Here is a 9,840-nt window from a genome sequence, read left to right as displayed (position 1 = left end):
AATCTCCCGTCTTCCCTAACCTATCTTTTAGTATGTTTTGGAGAGGGGGTATATTGGTGGAGAGGGGGTTTATTGGTGGAGAGGAGGTGGATGATGGCAGCAGGACAAATTTTGCACCCTGTTGGTAATCCCAGGAGAAGATGGAAGGGTGGGGGAGTATACCTCCAAATGTAGGTTGTTCACTTCAAAAGTGAGGTATTTAGATATTTGGGTTTTGAGGATTTTGTTTGTTTGCTTGTTTGTTTTTCATAAGCTTTGGTGTGACTGTAGGGCAAGAGAAAAAGAGCCACCAACATCTTATTAAAAAATATTCAATAGTTTCTGAGCCCTGGCCGGTTGGCTCAGTGGTAGAGCGTCGGCCTGCCGTGCAGAAGTCCCGGGTTCGATTCCCGGCCAGGGCACACAGGAAAGGCGCCCATCTGCTTCTCCACCCCTCTCCCTCTCCTTCCTCTCTGTCTCTCTCTTCCCCTCCTGCAGCCGAGGTTCCATTGGAGCAAAAGATGGCCCGTGCGCTGGGGATGGCTCCTTGGCCTCTGCCCCAGGCGCTAGAGTGGCTCTGGTCACAGCAGAGCAACGCCCGGAGGGGCAGAGCATCGCCCCCTGGTGGGCAGAGCGTCGCCCCTGGTGGGCGTGCCGGGTGGATCCCGGTCGGGCGCATGCGGGAGTCTGTCTTACTGTCTCTCCCCATTTCCAGCTTCAGAAAAATACAAAAAAAAAAAAAAGTTTCTGGCCCTGGCCAGTTGGCTCAGTGAATAAATAGATCATTGACCCCAGCGTATGGACATCCTGGGTTCGATTTCCAATCAGTGCACACAAGAAAAGCAACCAGCCTGACCAGGCGGTGGCGCAGTGGATAGAGAGTCAGACTGGGATGCGGAAGGACCCAGGTTCGAGACCCTGAGGTCACCAGCTTGAGCGCAGGCTCATCTGGTGTGAGCAAAAAGCTCACCAGCTTGGACCCAAGGTCGCTGACTCGAGCAAGGGGTTACTCGGTCTGCTGAAGGCCCACGGTCAAGGCACATATGAGAAAGCAATCAATGAACAACTAAGGTATTGCAACGAAAAACTGATGATTGATGCTTCTCATCTCTTTCCGTTCCTGTCTGAATGTCCCTGTCTATCCCTCTCTCTGACTCTCGCTCTGTCTCTGAAATAAATAAATAAAAATTTTTTTAAAAAGAACACAAAAAACAAAGAAAAGCAACCATCTACTTCTCTCCCCCTCCCTTTCTCCCTTTTTTCCTCTTCCTCTCCCACAGCCAGTGGCATGATTGGATCAAGCATTGGCCCTGGGAGCTGAGAACGGCTGATCTGAGCATTTCAGCCTTAGGTGCTAAAAATAGTTTAGTTGATTTAAACATTGGCCCCAGATGGGGTTGCCAGGTGGATTCTGGTCTGGGCACATGCAGGTGTCAGTCTCACTATCTCCCTTCCTCTCACTTAAAAAAGAAATAGTCCCTGCTCCTGGCAAAAATATTTTTATATACCATAAATAAAGAAGTAATATAGAAAGTACAAAGTTCTCATTATCTCACTGCTCTGAAAAATAAAAACAGTGTTAGCAGTTTGATATATATACTTATAGTTTTTTTTTGCAGTAAATAGTAACTCCATTAACTTTAAAAAGGTGGATCTCACAGTGTATATACTGTTTTGTGACTTCCTTTTTTTATTCAACAGAATATGCTAGACATCCATTAAGTTTCTCACTGTCAAAGTATGAAGTTAAAAATATTGAAAGGGTCTGTGGTGGCACAGTGTATAAAGCATTGAACTGGAATGCTGAGATCGCCAGTTTGAATCCCTGGGTTTGCCCCGTCAAGGCACATACAGGAAGCAACTACAAGTAGATGCTTCCTGTTTCTCCCTCTCCTTTCTTACTCTCTCTCTTTATTTCTCTTTGTTCTCTCCAAAAAAAAAAAAAAAATCAACAAAGATACTGAAAGGAAGAAAACTGAATTAGAGTGTTGAATTAGAAGCTGGGGTATTGGTGGAAACTGGTAATTTTAATATGTATGAATAGATGTAGAAATAACTATAAACATAAATGTTTGTATCCGAGCGTGCGCACGCACGCGCGCGTGCGCGCGCACACACACTGCAACATGAATACATATAGCTATATTCCCTAGCTGTCCATTCTTAGGCTAGGGAACAAACACAATGAGCATACCTGGCACTCAGTTCTTGGTTTCTAAAAACCATTTTCCACGAAAAAGAACCAGGGGTTCCTTGGGCAAATGGTTGATTCCAGGGCTTAGTCAGGAAAAGTACCAGATGAACCTAGAACATCTCTTTGTGCCAGAAAGTAAGGAAGTGCTCAAAAATCAATTGGGTCAAAAAGACACAGAAGCAAGCTTGAGGGGACCCTCAAGCTGGCCAGATCTAGAATAATTTACACAAAAGAAATAATGATAATAATGGGTTATAATTCACTACATAAATTAGGAAGCCATGAGTGCATACTGATGGAAAAACATGAGTAAGTTGAAAGCTTGAAGAACAGCATATTTTCATGGTTTCAAAACACATCTCCACAAAATACTTAGTTACAAATGGAGAGTTGTTGCTCAATGGATATAGTTTCAGTTTTGCAAAATGAAAAAGTTCACGTGATCTGTTGCACGTCAGTGTGTATATAGATAACACTTTATGCACAGTAACTTTACTGTAAACTTAAAAATGGCTAAGTTGATAAATTTGATGTTATATGTTTTTTACCACGATAAAAATAATACTTATTCATTACATAAGGGAACAGAGTAATTTTTCAGTGGAGAAGTCTGAAAGACACCACCTTAATCAAATGATTAAAGTGAACATCATTAGTAATGGGACAAATTGCAACCATGTACCGCCTGGTAGGATGCGATGACAGCACCACATTGTTCCTGAGATATCTCTGCCGACAATACAGACCCTGAATCTAATCATGAGGAAGCATAAGGCAAACCTAAACCGAGGAACATTCTACACAATAATTGTACTGTAAGCTTTGAATGTGTCAAGGTCATGAGTGCCAAGGAAAGTCTGAAGAACTGTGTCAGATTAAAGGAAACTAATGAGATATGACAAGTAAATGAAACACGTGATTCTGAACTGGCTCACTTTTCTGTAAAAGAACTTATTGGGATAAATCAGTGTAATTTGATGGGGTCTGGAGATTAGATGGCGGTGATGTGTCCATGTTGAGTTCCTGATTCTAATGGTTGTATTGCGGTTAGGTAGGAGGGTGTCTTTGTTTTTAGGGAATATACACGAAAGTATTCAGAGATGAATCATCATGTCTGTTCCTTACTCTCAAGTAGTTTGAGGGGATAAAAGTTATTCCAGCCCTGGCAGGTTGGCTCAGTGGTAGAGTGTCAGCCCGTAGTGTGGAAATTCTGGGTTGGATTTCCACCCAGGGCACACAGGAGAAGCACCCATCTGCTTCTCCACCCCTCCCCCTCTCCTTCCTCTCTGTCTCTCTCTTCCCCTCCCACAGCCAAGGCTCCATTGGAGCAAAGTTGGCCCGGGCGCTGAGGATGGCTCCATGGCCTCTACCTCAGGCTCCAGAATGGCTCTGGTGGCAACAGAGCAACGGCCCAGATGGGCAGAGCATCACCCCCCTAGTGGGACTGCCGGATGAATCCAGGTTGGGCACATGCGGGAATCTGTCTCTCTGCCTCTCTGCTTCTAACTTCAGAAAAATACAAAAAAAAAAAATAATAATAAGTTATTCCACACATACTGAAATTCATCAGTTTCCACCAGTACCTCTGTAGGTATTATACTGACAAACTTTCTGTAGATTTGAAAGATTGTTTTGATGAAAAAAAATTTTCTTCTAAAGGAAGAAGATCACCGGACATTAAAATGCTTATTGGAATCTGTCTATGGGCAGAAATTGTTGACTAGAGAGCCTCCTTATAACTTTCTCATAGGTAGAGATGCATTTTTCATTAGAGGATAGTGCCGTCTCCAGGGAATCTGTTATCCCTCCAATTCCTGAGCCTTTCTAGGGTATTGAAAAAAATATTGATGATTTTTTTTTTTTTTGTCAGTGTCCCCCTCTGCAAGTACCGTCTGCCTTAGCTTGCATTCTCCCAAAAGTAGAGGCTTAAGCAGGCAGTTTATTTAGCAGACAAGCCCAGGAAGCTAGAGTAAGGAAGTTGAGAAAAGCGAGTCAGGGGAAGAAGGAAAAGGGCATGTTACTGAGGTCGGCACTGCGGGCTCTGGGGGCTGGAGAGTGGACAGCGGCCTCTCAGCACTGTCTGCCTGAAGCTCTGGCTGCTGGAGCACTTACTCTCTCCCAAGCCCTCTTTGTTTGAGGACTGCCCCCCAGGAGCAGAAGTGTACTACTCTCCTCAAAACACGCTTTCACTTGAACAGGAGCCAAGTAGCTTTCACAATATCACAGAAGCTCCAAGGCAGAAAGAGAAAAGATACAAGTCACATGCTTGAGGCACAGTGCTGTCGGGCAGGCAAGCTGAGCTGGGGCTGCAATCAGAGGGGCCGGGGCCTGAGTGAGGACCACAGGTGCTGCTGCAGCGCCTTTACCTGCTGCCACTGCCTCGTCTGGCAGGCAGGCTGAGCTGGGGCCTGTGAGTGAGGACCGCAGGTGCTGCTGCAGCGCCTTTACCTGCCGCCACTGCCTTGTCGGGCAGGCAGGCTGAGCTGGGGCTGCAATCAGAGGGGCCGGGGGCCTGTGAGTGAGGACCGCAGGTGCTGCTGCAGCGCCTTTACCTGCTGCCACTGCCTCGTCTGGCAGGCAGGCTGAGCTGGGGCCTGTGAGTGAGGACGGCAGGAGCTGCTGCAGCGCCTTTACCTGCCGCCACTGCCTTGTCTTTAAAATGTTGTGTTGTTTTTTTTACTTTTCAATTACAATTTACATTCAATATTATCCTGTATTAGTTTCAGGTATACAGCAAAGTGGTTAGAAAATCAGATACTGTACAGAGTTGTGCCTGACTGCATCAAGTCCCCACCTGGCCCCATACATAATGATCACGATGTTATTTCTGAAGACATTTTCCTCACTTGCTTTCTCGAGTTCAGATCGTGTCACCAAAGATGGAGTTTCTGTTTTTATTGGTCTCATTGTTTGTGTGGACTGCTTCTGAGTAAAGGAGATTAAAAAAGACCTGGATTTTCTAATTTGTAATCAAAAGTTTGCTAATTGGTGACTAATATAATCCTTGTTTGTAATCTATCCAATCCTTGCACTACTGTAAGTGATTCCCAAGCACTGTCCCCAGCTGTCCTAATTATCTCACTTCCCAGGATTTCTTTGGCATCGCTGGTTGGCAAAGTGGGATTTGCTCCTCCTCGGCAAATCACAGGCTGGACTCCTTCCATCCAAGAAGGAATATCATTCGGGCTCCACAATTTTCACAGAAGCACATCAGCTTTGGTCCTGTTGGTCTTATATTTAAAGTCCATGCATATCCCTTTAACTCCTCAAGCCCTTGCCAAGGCAAAACTTAGAACTGAATGCTGACTACCTTCTTACGAGAAGCACAGTTGCAATAAAAAAAGCCCAGTTAGTTAAGAGAGGGACTTCCTCAGAAAGACACGTGCCTCCCTCAGACAAGATTAGCTCCTTTCTTATGCACATTTTCCACGGTAGCACTTTACACTATTATGATTACACTATCAATTGTGAAATCAGTTATATGATGTCTAGCCCTCCTCCACTTTAAGATAGGCTCTATCTTGGCCAGATAGCTCAGTTGGTTGGAACATCATCCCTATGCACCAAGATTGTGTGTTCTGTCCCAGTTAGGGCACATACAGGAACAGATTGATGTTTCTGTCTGTCTCTATCTCTCACTCTTCCTCTTTCTCTAAAATCAATACATTAATTTTTAAAAAAAAGGATAAGCTTGCCCTGGCCGGTTGGCTCAGCGGTAGAGCGTCGGCCTAGCGTGCGGAGGACCCGGGTTCGATTCCCGGCCAGGGCACACAGGAGAAGCGCCCATTTGCTTCTCCACCCCTCTGCCGCGCTTTCCTCTCTGTCTCTCTCTTCCCCTCCCGCAGCCAAGGCTCCATTGGAGCAAAGATGGCCCGGGCGCTGGGGATGGCTCTGTGGCCTCTGCCTCAGGCGCTAGAGTGGCTCTGGTCGCAACATGGCGACGCCCAGGATGGGCAGAGCATCGCCCCCTGGTGGGCAGAGCGTTGCCCCTGGTGGGCGTGCCGGGTGGATCCCGGTCGGGCGCATGCGGGAGTCTGTCTGACTGTCTCTCCCTGTTTCCAGCTTCAGAAAAATGAAAAAAAAAAAAAAAAAAAAGGATAAGCTCTATTGGCCCTGGCCTGTGGCACAATGTGTAAGAGCTTCTTCCAGGAACACCGAGGTTGTCGGTTCAACCTCAGGGTCCTCAGCTCGATCCTGAGGGTGTCAGCGCGATCCTGATATTGCCAGTTTGAGTGCTGGTCAGGGCACGTAAGCAATCAATGATGCACAACTAAGTGGAACAATGAGTTGATGCTTCTCTCTCTCTCTCTTTCCATCCCCTCAAAAAAAGGTAAGCTTTATTGGAGTTGCAATGTGTCACCATTTAAAATTGCTTCCCCTTAACCTGTGGTGGTACAGTGGATAGAGTGTCAACCTGGAACACTGAGGTCTCCGGTTGGAAACCCCAAGCTCTCCTGATTGAGCACCGGGTCCTTTGCTGGAGCATGAGATCATCAACATGATCCCAAGGTCGCTAGTTTGAGCCCAGAGGTCACTGGCTTGGCTTGAGCCCCTGGTCAAGCCATGTACAAGAAGCAAACAATGAACAACTAAAGTGAAGCAACTACAAGTTGATGCTTCTCTCATCTCTCCCCCCCTTCTCTCTCTCTCCCTCTCCCTTTCTCTTTCTCTAAAATCAATAAAGAAAAGAGACCATTTATGTGTTTTAAAAAACTGCTTTCTCAGCACCTAATAAATAGTTGGATTCCAATAAACATTTGTGGATGGAATATATGTTTTCAGTTGCAAGTGACTAAACCCACAACTAAAATTTACTTTAAAAGAAGAAAATATGTTATCATACTCAAGAAGATAGAGGGATGGTAGGTTCCCAGGTAAGCAACTCAGTGATGCCATTAAAAATCCTGCTCCTCTCCAGCTCCCTATATATATCATCTCTGATTTCATCCTCAAACTGCAAGGTGACTATAAGAGCTCCAGGCATCACACAAAGTCTAGAAGAGAGAACATCTCCGTGTGGCTTTCTTTGAAAAAAAAAAAAACTTTCCCCAGAATCCCTCAGCAGACTTCTCAGCTCTCATTGGCTGGACTTGGGTCATATGCATGTTCCTAGACTAATCATGGACAAGGGAATAAGGCTGCTTTTACACCAGTCAGTTAGGCCTATCCCTAGGAGCTGGGAGTAAGGTCCACTCTCCTGCTACACACGGCTGTGCGAGGGAGAAGTGGATAGCAGAACAAGATCATGGTTCTATTAAAATGGAAGCTGGAGTGTCCTTTGAGGGTTCCCACACCATGTAACTCTCCACATAGCACACTGCAATTCAAGTCTCCAGACAACAGTTTCTGTAAGAGATTCTGGTTGTCTTCACCACCCTCCCTTCTGACATGGACTCCTCCCCAAAAACATTACTCATCTCTCTTGTTCACTACCTCCACACGGAGCTCTGGTATCAGCCCCTCAGGCACAGTTTGTGTTTCCCTTGAGGTTTTCGCTGCACTCCTATGGAAGATACTTTATGTTCTTGTTCACTATCTTTATGTAAGAATCTGTGATGAATCTTTCTTTGAATTACAACTTTGTGTATGTGGACAAATACCCTCTCACGAAACAAGGACAATGACACAATCCATGGTCATTCTTTCTTACAGCAGTGAAACTTAGAGCTATGTGTAGTGCTCAACAGCCACAATGATCTCATCCCAGGCTCTTGGTACCATTCTGTTTCTCCTTTCTTTAATATTGTGTCTAAGATTGGGTAGTTGTTGTTTCTTTATGTAATAAGTTAATTCTGGGAAAGATTGAGCCCCAGAATTTTGAGCCCTTGAGGAGAGAGCAACTGAAAACAGACTAAGTTTATTATTGTATATCCCCCTGGGTCAGCAATTGACATTCTAGACTACAGATCTTAAGTTGATTTTAATTTGATACCTAAAGCCCCCTGGGAAAACACTGGTAATATTTTCAAGTCAGATTCTTGTGATTGTCTTTGGAGAACCATAAGGCCAAAATATACCCCTGTGGGCATGCAGGGGACACTCCTGGAAGGGAATGGATATTGTCATTGTTAGTCATCCTGGCAAGAGTTCAGTCCTTTGGCTGAAGATAAGGTCTGGGAAGCCATCTCATGAACTAGGGTAAGGGGGAAACTCCTTCTCTTTCTGGAGCCTTGGGCTAGTTTGGCTTGGTCTCTGAAGTGGGGACATTCCGAGAGAACTCTTGGTGGTGACGGACACTGACCCTGGCACAGTGAGGCCAGGCCTGGAACACAGCCAGAAGATGGGCCCATAGGGATACCTGAGGAAGGATCTGAGTTTGTGTAGTCACAGGAAGTTATCTTTTGTTATTCTTCCTTTTCTTTATTCTGGAACCATCTATCCTTTTTCTTTAAACATTATAGACTGGTATCTGCTGGACCTTGGGAACCTGAAGGGAAGATTTTGTCTCATACTTGGGCCAAAAAAGCCCAGAGGAGAGTAGTGCCTTCTGTGAAGCCTAAATAGTGTCGGCAGAGGAGGGCGAGGCCTATAGAGTAGCAAGCTCAGGGGCCACAGTAACAGAGGCAGCAGCATGGATTCTTGGAGAGAAGGCCTGAGCAGAAGAACAGGAAAGACACTCCCTCCCTTCCTCTTCCTCTCCTTTTCCTTCCTCCTTCCCTTTCTGTCTGCCTTTCTTTCCTTTCTTCCTCTGTTTTTATTTTTCCTTTTTTTCTCCTCTCCTCCTTCCCTTTCATTAAAAAAAAATGCAATATATTCACATGTCCTAAGTCAAAAGTATAAAAAGTGTATGCCCCAAACATCCAGTCAACCAGTCCTCTCCCCACCCTTGTTACTAGGTTCTTTATTCTTCCAGGATGTCCCATGAGTATAAAAGCAAATATAAATATGTGTAATGCATATATTCCTTTTTACTCTCAACTGTAAAAGTTAGGATACTCTACTTATTATTTTGCACCTTTTTAATTCATTTAACAATATACTTGCGTGGCCTGTGGTGGAGCAGTGGACAGAACATCCACCTGGAATGCTGAGGTCACTGGTTCAAAACTCTGGGCTTGCCTGGTCAAGGCACATAGGACAAGCAATAAACCAGCAAAGAACAACTAAAGTGAAACAAGTATGAGTTGATCTCACTCCCCCACCCCTTTGTAAAGTCAATAAATAAAATCATTAAAATCTTTGCATAGCGGAACACTAGAATCTATGTAAACACAATAAATTAAAATAAATAAATAATCTTTGCATAGCAGTACAAGAAGAGCTTCCTTATTTTAAAAAATAGCTAGATGATATTTCACTGTATGGGGACATTTATATTTCATTTAATCTTTTCCTTTCACCAACAATAATGCGTATTTCATTTCTCTTGTGAGAAAATATATCTATTGGATCAAAGGGTATATTAGATCAAGGGTATATTTATAATTTTGATGTGTATTGCCAAATTGAGGAGGTCTCTATTCTTGAACACAAGGGAATACCTAAGAATTCTCAAAAATAACTGGGAGAATCCATAAAGAAAATGATTTTCTGCTAACTTACTGGTGGTACTTAGTGGCTTGAACTTATAATTTGGGTTAATATCACATCTCCTGAGTAATGGTTATTTATAATTATAAGACCCCCTATGATAGAGACTTCCAGGTATCGCCTAAATTCATTCTCCC

The 9,840-nt window shown here is 44.4% G+C and overlaps 1 non-coding gene across 1 annotated transcript; it reads left to right on the top strand.

Annotated features, from left to right (window-relative positions):
- Positions 1–325: 325 nt before the first annotated feature.
- Positions 326–401, top strand: TRNAG-GCC (transfer RNA glycine (anticodon GCC)). The gene has a single exon. It is a non-coding gene; the product is annotated as a tRNA-Gly (tRNA).
- Positions 402–9,840: the final 9,439 nt, after the last annotated feature.

Source organism: Saccopteryx leptura, chromosome 1, assembly GCF_036850995.1.
Source record: "Saccopteryx leptura isolate mSacLep1 chromosome 1, mSacLep1_pri_phased_curated, whole genome shotgun sequence".
Classification (NCBI taxonomy): Eukaryota; Metazoa; Chordata; class Mammalia; order Chiroptera; family Emballonuridae; genus Saccopteryx; species Saccopteryx leptura.
This window is presented reverse-complemented; position numbering and strand designations above follow the sequence as displayed.